Source organism: Protopterus annectens, chromosome 6.part0 (assembly GCF_019279795.1).
Source record: "Protopterus annectens isolate FY-2018-M chromosome 6.part0, PAN1.0, whole genome shotgun sequence".
Classification (NCBI taxonomy): Eukaryota; Metazoa; Chordata; order Ceratodontiformes; family Protopteridae; genus Protopterus; species Protopterus annectens.
Window position 1 is genome coordinate 441,162,040 of NC_056737.1, and position 13,343 is coordinate 441,175,382.

Here is a 13,343-nt window from a genome sequence, read left to right on the forward strand (position 1 = left end):
ACTGCTCAGATGTATAATGTAGTGATACAAGGCTGCATCTTCAGCTCACTTGTGATACAAGATGGGCAACATAGCAGTGATCACACAGACCACTTTAGGTCTGCACACCAAAGTGCATCCTTGTCCATCATATAAATGGGATAAAAATAGTGTAGAAAGGAAAAGTAGGAAATGAAAGAGTAGCGAGTATAAAGAAATACACAGGAGTAATCGTAAGGTATGAAAGGTGGAGGGAAAGAAGGGTACATTTTTTGTTGTTGCTCTTGTTGTCATCAGAAAAGTGTTCCTTTTTTCATATGCAGAAAGAAAGGAGAGGTGAGGGAAAGTTGTGGATGGGCTAGAAGAAGAAAGTAGGTAACACTGTCAGACAGACCAGTATTGAACACAGCCTCAGACAGAAAGGAGTGGTAGACACACAACTGGCTGTGAAGACAGATCATGGACAGAGACATAAAACGAGTGGGAAAGTGATAATGTGGAGAGTTAGAAAATGAACAAGGAAGTGGAGAAGTACAAAGAAGGGAAGAAGCACATCTGTGTGGGGATAAGGTAAGATTCTGGCACATCTGGATGCCTCACAAGTCCAGGAAGCAACAGACCCAAGTATCATATGCCTAGTTGGCTGATGTTAGAGGCTAGTTACTATTCCACAGGCCTGATTGTCAGGGCATACCAGTGCCACAACTCCAGAATCTACAGCAGAAGGTGCTCCATGTTTTTGAGGTGGGAATCTACTTGCAGGTAGGTACACCTCAGCCTTTACCAGCCTTTGCCCCTAATGCTAAGAGACCAATGCAGACCCTTCTGGACCACTTTCAAGAGAGGAGCCATTACTTCCTCTCCCAAGAAGTGACTATAGAAAGCAATGGTGGCCCCTTCTAGATCAGTTTTAGCAAGAAAACCATGGTCTTCCTACTGAGAGAGAGGCTTGGTAACCACTGCAAACCAGTACTAAATGCTTCGGCCTGTGCAGACATTATAGATCATGGCTATATCTCCTCTTCTGCAATAACTGAACCTATAAAAAGATGGCACAATAGGAACAAATTACTAGACAGACATGAAGGCAACACAGTTGAAGTCATACAGTAGACCATCCCAGAGAGCATGCACACTCTGTACAACAGGGCGAGTGTCACCCACCTCCTGTGACCATCATGTTCAGTTTCACTCCTCTGCTTCTGCAAACAAATATGCATTTCTAACTAGGCATATAGTTCAAGTATTATAGCATAGCAAACTACTACCAGAAAAAGCTTAAAAAATGCTTATAACACTTCTCTGACTTTCTCTTCCTAACCTCTTCTAACTGTTGAAGTAGGCCAAAGTGGTACAATTTCAGGTTTCTGCAGTAGTACTGACACAGTTAACCAGAATGGGATGCCACTGATAGCACTCACCATCTTATCAAGCTCAAGCCACTAAAATGCCCTAGTATGTGGTCCTGGAAGTCTTCATGCCAAGAAGAACAAGAAAAGAATGTTCACCCTAGCACACCATGCAGGAGTTCTCCATCAGCTTGAGGAACAAAATGGTAGCCCCATTCATATGGAGACACATTTTAGATCATGTGTTGTGTACTATAATAGTGATTCTCAAACAGTTGTACTAAATAGTCTCATAACCCCTGTGAAAAATTGTTTTTCCTAGCACAAGTTCCATCTTGTACAATGTTACTCAATGTTCTTCAGCTGTGAATTAGAAAAATTACAATACAGAGTCACAGACCTGCACATTTAAACAGTTAAGAAAGGAGTCTCCTTGGTAAGGTATATCAGCAAGAACATGAAACCGTGTCAGGAGTGTTAGATACACTGCTGCAGATGTTGTAATATATAACTTAATGGAAATGCAAGACAGTGACATGGCAGTATACTATCTGTCTTATGTTTTCAAAGAAGAGATAGCATGTACAATGGAAGCATTCTGAAAGACACGGCACAGAAGCTTTGGTGTTCCAGGGCCACATGCTAAGGCAGGGATACATTCTGTAATGAATGGGGGGCTGTGTGTAATACTAAGAATGATGGCTACATATGCCTGTGTATGGGTATGGGAGTCTGTGTATAGCACAGAAATTGGGTGTAGATTGTATACAGTGTCAATTATACCACATAAACAGGTGCATGGTGGGGGGGTGTAGGTGGATTCCACAGCATATTTTATGCACATTTTGACTGTTATGTTTGCCTACAAGTGTGCATGTACCTGCATGGCCACTCAAGTGAGGCAGTGCCTGTACACTTCACTACCTAGGAAAATTAAGTGCTACTGAAGGCCCACCAAATACAAACAGCATGCACCTACTGGGCAGAGTTGTTACCGACAAGTTATATCAGGACCAGATTTGGCAGAGACTTTTGCTGGATGTAAATGTTGCAAGTTGTCATAATAGATACCTGCAATGGGTTCATTGGAGAGTAACAGATATGATACTTTATGCAACAGTCAATATATGGGATACTGGGAGAGACAGGTCCACCACAGACTTCAGCCAAAGTCAAGTCAAAGTAAGCTTTATTGTCATTCAGCTTATACAACTTGTGCATCACTGAATGAAATGTCGATACTCCTTCTCAAAGTGGAGGCATTTTCACACACAGAAAATCTGTATTACAACAGTTACTACAGGCACGATACACATTATTGTTTTAGACTCTTAACTAACTATTCACAAAAAGAGCATAGAATGGAGGAACTTTTTTGCAGCAATCATTATTGCACATTTGGGATTGCTGTAATCATTATTGCACATTTGGGATTGCTGTAATCATTATTGAACATTTGGGATTGCTGTAATCATTATTGCACATTTGGGATTGCTGTAATCATTATTGCAAATTTGGGATTGCTGTAATCATTATTGCACATTTGGGATTGCTGTAATCATTATTGCACATTTGGGATTGCTGTAATCATTATTGCACATTTGGGATTGTTGTAATCATTATTGCACATTTGGGATTGCTGTAATCATTATTGCACATTTGGGATTGCTGTAATCATTATTTCACATTTAGTATTGTATAATAATATGAATTCAGAAAATCCCAGTGGGATTATTGACCCAAAGACACCAACATAGAGTAATTTAATAGAGGCTGAGGAGTTTTTGCTGTCAATTACCAACCAGGTGAGAGTGTCTCATAGCCAGGAGGGTCTTTGATGTGAAAACTGAGCTGGCAGCAAGCACGTGTGTTATCTGGGGAGCCATGCTAGGTCTATATTATATTCCCAAAAGCCGACAATGTCGAATAGTGAAAGTGCAGAACATTGAACGGGTAAATGGAAATCTCCGTAAGGGGAGATTTCCATTTACTTCAATGTAGTATGGTTTCGGAGTTGATATATTTACGTAGTGGGGGTGCAGGGGGGCTTGCCCCCTGCCTACACCCTTTAGATTTTCTTTTTTTTTAATTTATTTTTAAGAACATTTGAAATTTTAATAATTCGATCATTAAAGGTTGACCTATAGTGATTCAAACTATTAAACATTTGATGTTCTAATATAGACCCAGCCATGCTCACTACTCTAAAGTAGAGCAGACTCCAATGTGTTGGAAGAGAAGGAATGACCAAGGATCAACTGGACATCTGTCTTTCTGTCTACCTTTGGTCTGCAGATGCAGCAGTGTACATGACAATTTATGCAAGTCAAAGATGCTATACTTGTAGTTTAATGTGTAATCTTATACATTCCTAGGGACATGTGACAGTATATGTGTGGGAATTAAATGGGCTGTTGTGTTCCTGCTTTTAGATGTTCCACTGGTGAAGGGACCAGCACAAATAAATATAGGGCTGATGTCCTCAGGGCACCTGTGGCTGATAGTAATGGCAGCATGCATGTGCCATAGTCCGAGGATACAGTGTGTGTTTCTCTCTCTGCAATACTACAGGATGAAATATCTCCTACCTCTACCATAATAGAGTCTCTCATAGAGGAACATCATGAGCACAGAACCTCACCAGGCTATGAGAGACAGCTTCTATGTGATAGTCTCTTGTGGATTCCATGTATGTCCTCAGTATACTCAGCATCTGAACTCTGCACTATCTCTGAGAGGTACATACCCACCAAAGTGGATAGATGCAGGGGGAGGGGGAAGGGTGACACACTGTCATTACTCTAGATCCATCCTTAATACATATGACACACTTGTGCAGGTGAGTAACCCAGCACAACTGGTTGCTACTCATAGCATGGTGGAGAAGGTTAGTGTGCTTTGTGAATTCTGGGATGGCATGTAACAACTCCTAATGACATGGATTATAGGAACAGGGAGCAGGCAACATTGCAGAGGCCATTGTTAGTAAATGTTACCTCCATCAGTATCACTATGAGACACACAGTGGCAGTGGCTATCTTCTAAGTTAGGATCAAGATATAAGGTGGTCAGACACAAAGACCCAGCTCAGACTGCTGAGATCATTTGAGGCACAACCTTTCTGTCACTTCTGGGCAAACAGCTTGCTATGTCCCTCTTTGGTCTTTGACAATGTCATCAACAACAAAATGTCTGTAGCCCAGCACCTGGGATGTCTTAACAGACTACATCCACAAATTAAAGCAACTCTGCTTTTCCACTGTCACCTATGGGCACACAGGATGCTGTCCCTGCTAGTAGTCAACATCACAGGCAATGGCAATCAAAGGGTTTAGCACATACTATACCATTTCATTATGCACTCAATGTCCTATAGTTCTATCCTTTCCTGGGCGGGACTGCATCAAGCCCAGGCAGGGCAAAGTGGCACAGTTAGGCTGTGTCCTCTTGATCCCGCCACTGGATGATGTGATCTCTGACCCTTCACAATCACCAAGAGTTTGTGGCTACCATGTTCACCTCCCTTGGCCCTACTACATCTGACAGTACTGCAGTCACCTTCTCTGTATCCTGCCCCACTGCTCCCATTACCATACAACAGCTCTCTATGATGCAGCCACCTGCTATTCTGTTCCCCCACCACCAGTGCAAATGATGATAATGACTCTGCCCTGACCATCCTTTAACCCATGCGGGTATGATTATATTTAATGCTCAGCATGGCCAGCACATGTACTGCCCTGCACAGTCTGGATGTGATAATACAAGCATCCATTTATTCTCTGTCATCTGCGTCTTGGCCCATAGCTGTGGACCAGATCCTGCCTGTTTGCTAGTGCTGCAATGTACTGAGCCCACCTCTGCATCGGATGTGGTATTGCTGCTATGTGTTCCTAACCTAGTTCTCCACCTGCCTTCTGCAGCTGGAGCAAGTGGTATGGAAGCTCCTTTTGATGTACTGTATTCCTACTAAATCAAATGGGGCCTTGATAGCAATGTGTGTGCAATCAATGGCTCTGATGACCTCAGCAAACTATGTCATGAAATGCCCACATAGTGGAGGCTCTCCCCTCTGCAGTCCTAGATAACTGGATATACGTCCCCACATGTTACACCATGTTGTCATGGAACTGGTTCAGGATTTGTTATGCTGATACTTGCAATCTTCCTAATGTGTCCCAAGCATGTTTCTAAAATTCTCTGCAGCTAAGTTGGTTAAAGCTACACATGCCATAGTATCCACAGGAATAGGCATCCCTTGCATCCACCTCAATCCAACTTTGGGGGGGGGGGTCACAGTTTGACAAGGTCCCATACAGTTTTTATATCCACATGTAAATAGTCTACAGTCTGTTAGTCACTCAGGTGCTAGCTATGCCAGGTGCCATTGGCAACTCCATCATTGTCATAGATCTACAGTGTGCAGCACTGCAAGTATTGGCTACATTGTCAGCCACTAACACATGTTGCTGAGCTACACCTCCTGTTCCTGCAAACATTACCCCCTCACATACACAATGAGTCTCCCAATATAAAACACGTGTATGTCACAGAGCAGCATGCCACTTTAATGAAATTCTGAATCAGTTTGCCTTTTTGGGTTTCTTCATTTGCATATGCTATGTGACTCCTTTGCATGGTATTGCTCATTTCCATTTCATTATGCACTCATTAGCATGCGCTGCATACTGCACTACTTTGAGCTGTGTCCAGTTACGATATCCATGCTTCTGAAACAGCAACAACTGTGTTTTGTCACTATCCACACTAATCTGCTCTGTGAAATGCAGTAAATGTTGATGAAGCCCACAAATTCTTTAAAACTCATTAACATATATTTACATGCTGCGATACCATGCCATTAGCAACTTCTGTGACTATTGCATGTACTGCAGTCTTCCTTAACTTTGCTCTGTTCTCTGAATCCCTGCCATGAGAAAATGTAAAAAATGCCTAATGTGTAGATCTGCACAAAAAGTCATTGAATCAAGACATACGTGCGCCTTTGAGATACCAGACATCTTAAAGTACAGAGCAAAAATTCAAGTTACATTTTGAAATTTAAATTATCAAGTTTATGTCTGCAATTTTAGAATCTGCATTAGAAGTATGTATCAGATTTAGCAATGTCTGACCACTGTCACATTCAGAATTTGCTTTTCCGTGCTTAACATCTCTGGTCTAAATGTTTTTGCCTTATTATTTCCTCTAAAAATTTCAAGTATTAGAAATCAAACAGACAAGTGATGATGAAGAAAGTTAATATTTTACTGACATTTTCCCAAAGTTAGATTTACAGTCAGTAGATACAAAAACATGCTATGATCCTTATGTACATAATAACATTTATACTTATATTGCTTCCTGTGTCGAGACACATAAGGACACTAAAAACTGCCCAAAGCAAAACTTGTCAGTTTGCAGTTAATGAGCATTCTTATCCTCTGAACCCACTACAGATTTGGTACACTTTGACTGTCCTCACGCTCTTCAGAGGCGCACCTTCATAGCATTATTGACTGCAGTCAAGATGGTTTCCATCTTATAGACTATATTTTTAATGAATTATTAGCCCTGGCAGATCATGGCACAACAGCACCTCATCCATATCACTATGTTGTGTCCATTTTCGCATCACCTGTTTACAAAATGTTTATATTTTCTTCATCCCAACTTACTTGATCATTCATAATGACAGGTTTCAGTACTGCTGTCAGCTTAAACTCCTATCAGAGCAGATAATCCTTATAGCTATCAATCACATTCATCAATAAAAACACAACAACAGTAACAAGTGAAGCAGGATACCGTCATGTGTTATCCATATTCTTCAATTAACTCACTTTTAACCTCAGCCTCTTCTTCTTCCCTGATCCACCATTATTCCTGAAAACAACTAAAGTGCTCATTTTATACTCTGTTGTATGCAAAAACACACACACACACACACACACACACACACACACACACACACACACACACACACACACACACATACAGACACACGCGTGTGCGTATTCATACACACACACACACACACACACACACACACACACACACACACACACGCACACACGCGCAAACACACACACACATAAACATACAGACACATGCGTGCGCGTGTTCACAGACACACACACACAGACACAAACACATACAGACACACACATGCACGTGTTCATGCACACAAACACACACACACAAACACACACACGCACACACACACACACACACACACACACACACACACACATACAGACACACACGTGCATGTGTTCATATACACAAACACACACACACACACACACACACACACACACACACACACACACACACACACAGTCACAAACACAGATATATTTACAGATTGAGAGATATGGAAAGCATATTTTAGAGAACTACTTCATGACTTATTCATGTAATTTGTATTAGGACAAGGTCCTGGTTCATTTTTGCTGACACGTACCTTCAGTAGCTACATAATTTTCATTCAGATGGGGTAGAAGGCTGGAGGATAATAAGTAGCAGAACTGACTGAAAGAGGGAAGCACCAATGAATGCATTAAGTCACTCAAATGATCATAGGTGTAGCAGTCATGTATCACAGATAAGCAGAACTGCTGAAGGACATGAAAGAAAAGGAATATGGTAAAAATGTTGATATATGTTAAGGATGTAAACAAACTGCCTATTACCATCTTCTGTAGAAAGAAGGACAGTGTAAACATTGGTAATGAGATAAGAAATGGGAAGCGGGAAGGGACAACATGACTTGTTTTTCACCATATGAATGGCAAATGCTTAGGGGAGCCTCTATGAAGACGTGCCAGTGAAGGTAATTAGTCCGAGACTGTGAGCAAACACGAAGTACCCCAGTAGCAAAAAGAAATGGGTGGGTGTAAGAATATTGTAAATAACCATGAAAATGGTAGACAGTTTGTTACACAGTCTTTGTCTTCCATTAAATTAAACACCTCCTATTAAGACAAAGGTTTTTTTTAAAGGGGGTCAATAGACAGTCATAATTCCCCAGTAAACACAGGCAGGCAAGTACATAAATAAATAATGCATATTTTTATTTTGTTGACCACGAAAGAATAAATGGGAAAAGCACATTTTCAGTGGAGACAGGGTCGAAAAGAGTCAGTGTACAATTTATACAGCTAAATAATATGAAACTAGTACAGCTTGTAAGAAGGAATACTGGCAACTGAGATGTATAGATAAAAAAACAGTAATGTGTAATAATAACAAATAAAAAGGAAAACAAAGTGTACACAGCAAAATTAAAACTGCACCATTAATTACAGGACATGTAAGCATGCCATATGTAAAGTTTCCTGAACTCTGCATTCCAGAATGTCAAGTCCTAAGACGAGGCTCCAGTATACAAAATATCCATAACTGTTTTCTTTAGAAAAATCACTGCTGCTGCACTTTCTATTTGTATGGCAGTATATTCCTTTGTTTTGGGAATTGTCTGCCTCACTCCAGGTTATGCATCAATGGAGATAGTCTTGGGACTGCTGGAAGCTTGGAAGCATTAAAACAAAGCAGTTGGACTACATTTTGCATCCAGTGAAGTGCATTTAAACTACATTTAAAATATTGCACTTAACCTTAGCTTCTAAATTAGTTTTGTGTGTTGTGTTTGTTTTTTTATCTGACGTTAAAGCTATTAATTTAAGGCATTTTTGCAGTCTGCAGTGCTATTTGGTTTCTGTGCTGGGCCTTGTAGGCTTTTGAACTGCCTGCTCCTACTGTATATTGGGCCTTGGAAGGTCTCCCACTCTTATCCCTTCTGCTCATCTTACTGGTTACTGAAAGAAGAAGACAAGAAAGGTCCTTCATTAGACTGTCAGTACCCTGTGAAATTGTCTTAAAGTGTATGTGTGTTACCCATTGCTGGTTTGACTAACTTTGAATTGCCTTGTAATTACCTGTAGCTAATTGTCAGATCTGTTTCTGGTACCTTTTCGTTTGTGGCTAACTAAAGTGTGTTTTTACATTTAGAAGACTGGGACTGTAATTCTAGTGGGAGTAGAAAGGTATTCTGGTGAGTCTGAGTTGGGATACACACAGGTTAGCTTAAGTTAGAATTACTTGTAGCTAGTTGCTTGATTTTTTCTGATACAGTTTCACTTTCGGCTAACTAAAGTATGTTTTTATATTAAGAAGAATGGAACTGCAATTCTAATGGGAGTACAAGGGTAACCTGATCTGTCTGAGTTGGGAAACACACAGGGAGGCTTAAACTGAGATTTCATCCAGCAGGCTTTTAGGAGTTTAATTGTTTGATGTTAATTTGCCCTTGAGAGCTACTTCGCTGTGCTTTTATATTAAAAAGTTCCAGAATCATCCATCTTGCGGCAGAAGGTGTTTACTTGGTCTCTCTGAGTTGAGAAGCACTCCATATAGCACAAAATGTAGTTATTTATTGGCCATGGGGTACAGGAGTTCATTTTCAAGAAGCTGTTCACCATGCAGTGGCGTTTTACAGTGCCCTGTATAGTAGCAGACCTATAAAGCTAGTACTTATGACTTTAACCTGTAACACAAAAAGGCTTTGCATGGAGCTAACCGTAGCACATCAAACAGCACTAATATCAGATCATAACCCTATCTAACATCTAGCCTTAACCCTAAACATCACTTAGGTGACCCCTGTAAAACCAAGTCCCAAAACCATAGCAATCAAACCAAATGTAAATCTTGATAACATGGATTTGCAATTTTCTAATGTCTCTATGGCCAGCTTTGTAGATATGGGCATTCTGAAACAATGTAGCAAGTGTCTCATGTACTCAAAATGAGACAATGTAGCAGTTGTTACAAACAAACACACCAGGGTTTGCCAAAGGCTCGCTCAGTCAAAAAATTATAGTACCCAACAAGATAATTGTAGCAGACCCACCACAGAGAGAAGTGTATAACTGTTAAATAGGTAGGTATTTTGAAATAACACCTGTAGTTGGAATGTAATATGATCTGAGGAATAGGCTGAGAATGCTTATCACTGTTTTTATTCTCTTTGTTGATCACAGCTTTATATTTAATAAAATTAGTTTTAGTACTTATCTTACAATCGTACACCTCTCTGTGGTGGTTCTGCTACAATTATCTTGTTTGAATGTAGCAGTTGTCCCATGTACTCAGACAACCTTTTAATCCTTAAAGAAACTAAAAAAAGTATGTGAGAGATTTAAATACATAATTTCTTGGAGGCAAAAATCTTGCTTACAAACAAGGTTGCTAAAACACACACACACACACACACACACACACACACACACACACACACACACACACACACACACACACACACACACACACACACACACTCACACTACATCCTTCTCACATACTGCTCATACACATAGACTTTCTTATGCTGAGGCACATAAAAGAAACCTCTCCAAACCTCAAAGATCTCCTAAGATGTCAAATGGCAGCACCTATCCTCAACAATCACTTAAGTACACACCAAAAGCAACACCTAACATCACACAAAAGCCTGCACCCAATGATCCCCAAGAAAAAAGCCCATAAGACAAGCAAACGCTTTACCTAGTACTCGTCATAGGGGATTCTATAGTATGACACACAGATGCCCCTGTCATCAGGCTGGACAGGGGAAAGATAATGGTTAGTTTCCTGTCTGGAGCAGGATCTGCAATATCATGCACATACTCAGGTCATTACACAACAGATACCAATATGATTCTATCATAGTTCATATGGGTGTAAATGAATTGAGATGTACCTCACTGGACTACACAAAAAGAGACATTGTGGAGCTCTCTAAATATGTGTCACAGACAGGTATGTGCCTTGCATTGAGCAGCATTCTACCTTCAAAAAGGGTGATGCCTTCAATCAACATGCTGCCAAGATAGTAAGAAAATCATTCTATGTCACCTGCCCCATAAGCAAGGGTATGGCATCCAGGTCCAAGGATGTTTTAGTACCACTCTACCCATTCCTTATCAGACCCATCACGGAGTACAATGCCCCCTTTAGCATGTACCTAACGAGGCACTTGCAACAGTTGGAATACCCTCAAAGATTCCTCCTCAGAAAAATCCAAGGTATGAATACCCTATCCTACACAGAGCATCTTAAAGTCCTATCTTTGTACTCAGTTTCCAACAGGTTACTGAGAAGCGATCTTTGCCTAGCATATAAGGCATTGTAAGATGTAGCTTTGATGGCTGTCTTGCTCATCCACAAAAATCCAAAAAAACAAAAAAAAAAAAACAAACAGCACAAGAAACAGTAGATCCAAGGACCTGCATTTTGCTTGTGACTTAAATGGAACATGCTGGAGAAATCAATATGAGCCTCAAAGGATTCCCACAGTATGGAATAAGCTTCCCATCTACGTGAAGAAGGGTTCATCCCTAAATCTATTCAAAAGAAAACTTGATCATTAGATGTGAAATCACAAACTCCCCACTTGTCTGGCCCACAAGTGTCTAATGGACACAAGCTGAGATTAGGTAAATTAATTCCTAATTAACATACCCCCTCCCACATAACCATTAGCTACTTCTTTACTAATGTACTGCACCACATAGGCATACAGTGAACTCTGGGACAAAACTGGGTTAGGTTACACACCTAGGCTTGTAAAGACCCTGGTAGTCATTAGCCTAGTATAAACCTATGAACCTATATAAGTTCTGGGAGTATGGGGAGGCCCTCCCCACTGAACAAAAATGCTTATGCATTCATTTTTCATCATTATATTTTTGTACTATTTGTGTTTTGTGACTTGGTTCTTCATTGACTTGTGACTTGACCTTTCATAAACAGTTACACAGATGGGGATTCCACTAACAAATCCTGAATCAGTTAAGGCACTTTTAGGAAAAAGAGTCAAAAGCATTCTACTCATCAGAATGCACAGGATATCCTGAAAGGTAAAATTAGGTGCTATAATTTATCCTAAAGAGTACAGAATAATTTGCAATACTAGAAAAGAAGAATCCCAGTCACGTAAAGTGAAACTGAGTGGTACTGTATAGCGAAAAGATACTTCTGAGTATTGCGGTTTGAGGGTAAGCTTTTTCTCCACTCAGTTTCTAACTATGAATGTTCATTTTCACTTTAATTAAATTGCTCTCATAATTCTAGCCTTCTGCTCCTTCATAGTGATTGCTTATAGTTAAAGGGAAGAAAACAAGTTGCAGAAAAAAAAATGTAAAGCTGTGTTTGTAGTCCCTGAGTAATAATCCAGTAATATCTGAACAGGGGCCAAATGACATCAGTATGCAAACCCTCAGGGTCACTTCTGATTTGCCTGACTGAGAAGCAGAACATGGACTGTGACCTGAGTATTGCTGAGATTTTGCAGGTACATCTGCATTTAAAAATCATACCCGTCAACAACATTGTGACTTTGCTGCTAAACTGACCTCTTGTGACATTAGAAAACAAAAGATGGAGCAGGCTTTACAAAAAAAACAGGACTTGCAGGGGACAGAAAAGCAAAATGAATTCCCGATTAAACAGGTTCAGTCTACCTTGTTGAAAACTGATGTTCTGGAAAATTGAGGTTGTCATTCAAACCTATGTATTTATGGCATCTCTGAGAACTTGAAAGGGTAGGACACATTGCTCCTTTTACAAAACTGGCTGCCAGTGCTGTTAGACAAAGACTTTGGTGACTTACAAAATGAAACAGCACACTGTGTTCTGGCTGCTAAACCCTCAAGGCATGGCACACCATTCTGACCTTTAGTTGTGAAATTCCTCTCATAATGTCAGAAGAAGTTTGTTTTGTGTATGGCTTAGATGGATGGTCCTTTATTCTGCAATGGTGCTAAGATAATTTTACTTATAACAACCCTAAGTTGTTAGCAGAGCAGAGGAAAGAAAAGATGAAACCATATCTTGCTTTATTAAAAAAAAGGGGATAAAGGCATGCGTATTACCCCTAATTTCTGTGTGTCCAAATGCCCAGGGGGTGGATGGTTCTGTGAAACCTATGTTGGTTTGGGAGTATTTTTGGGG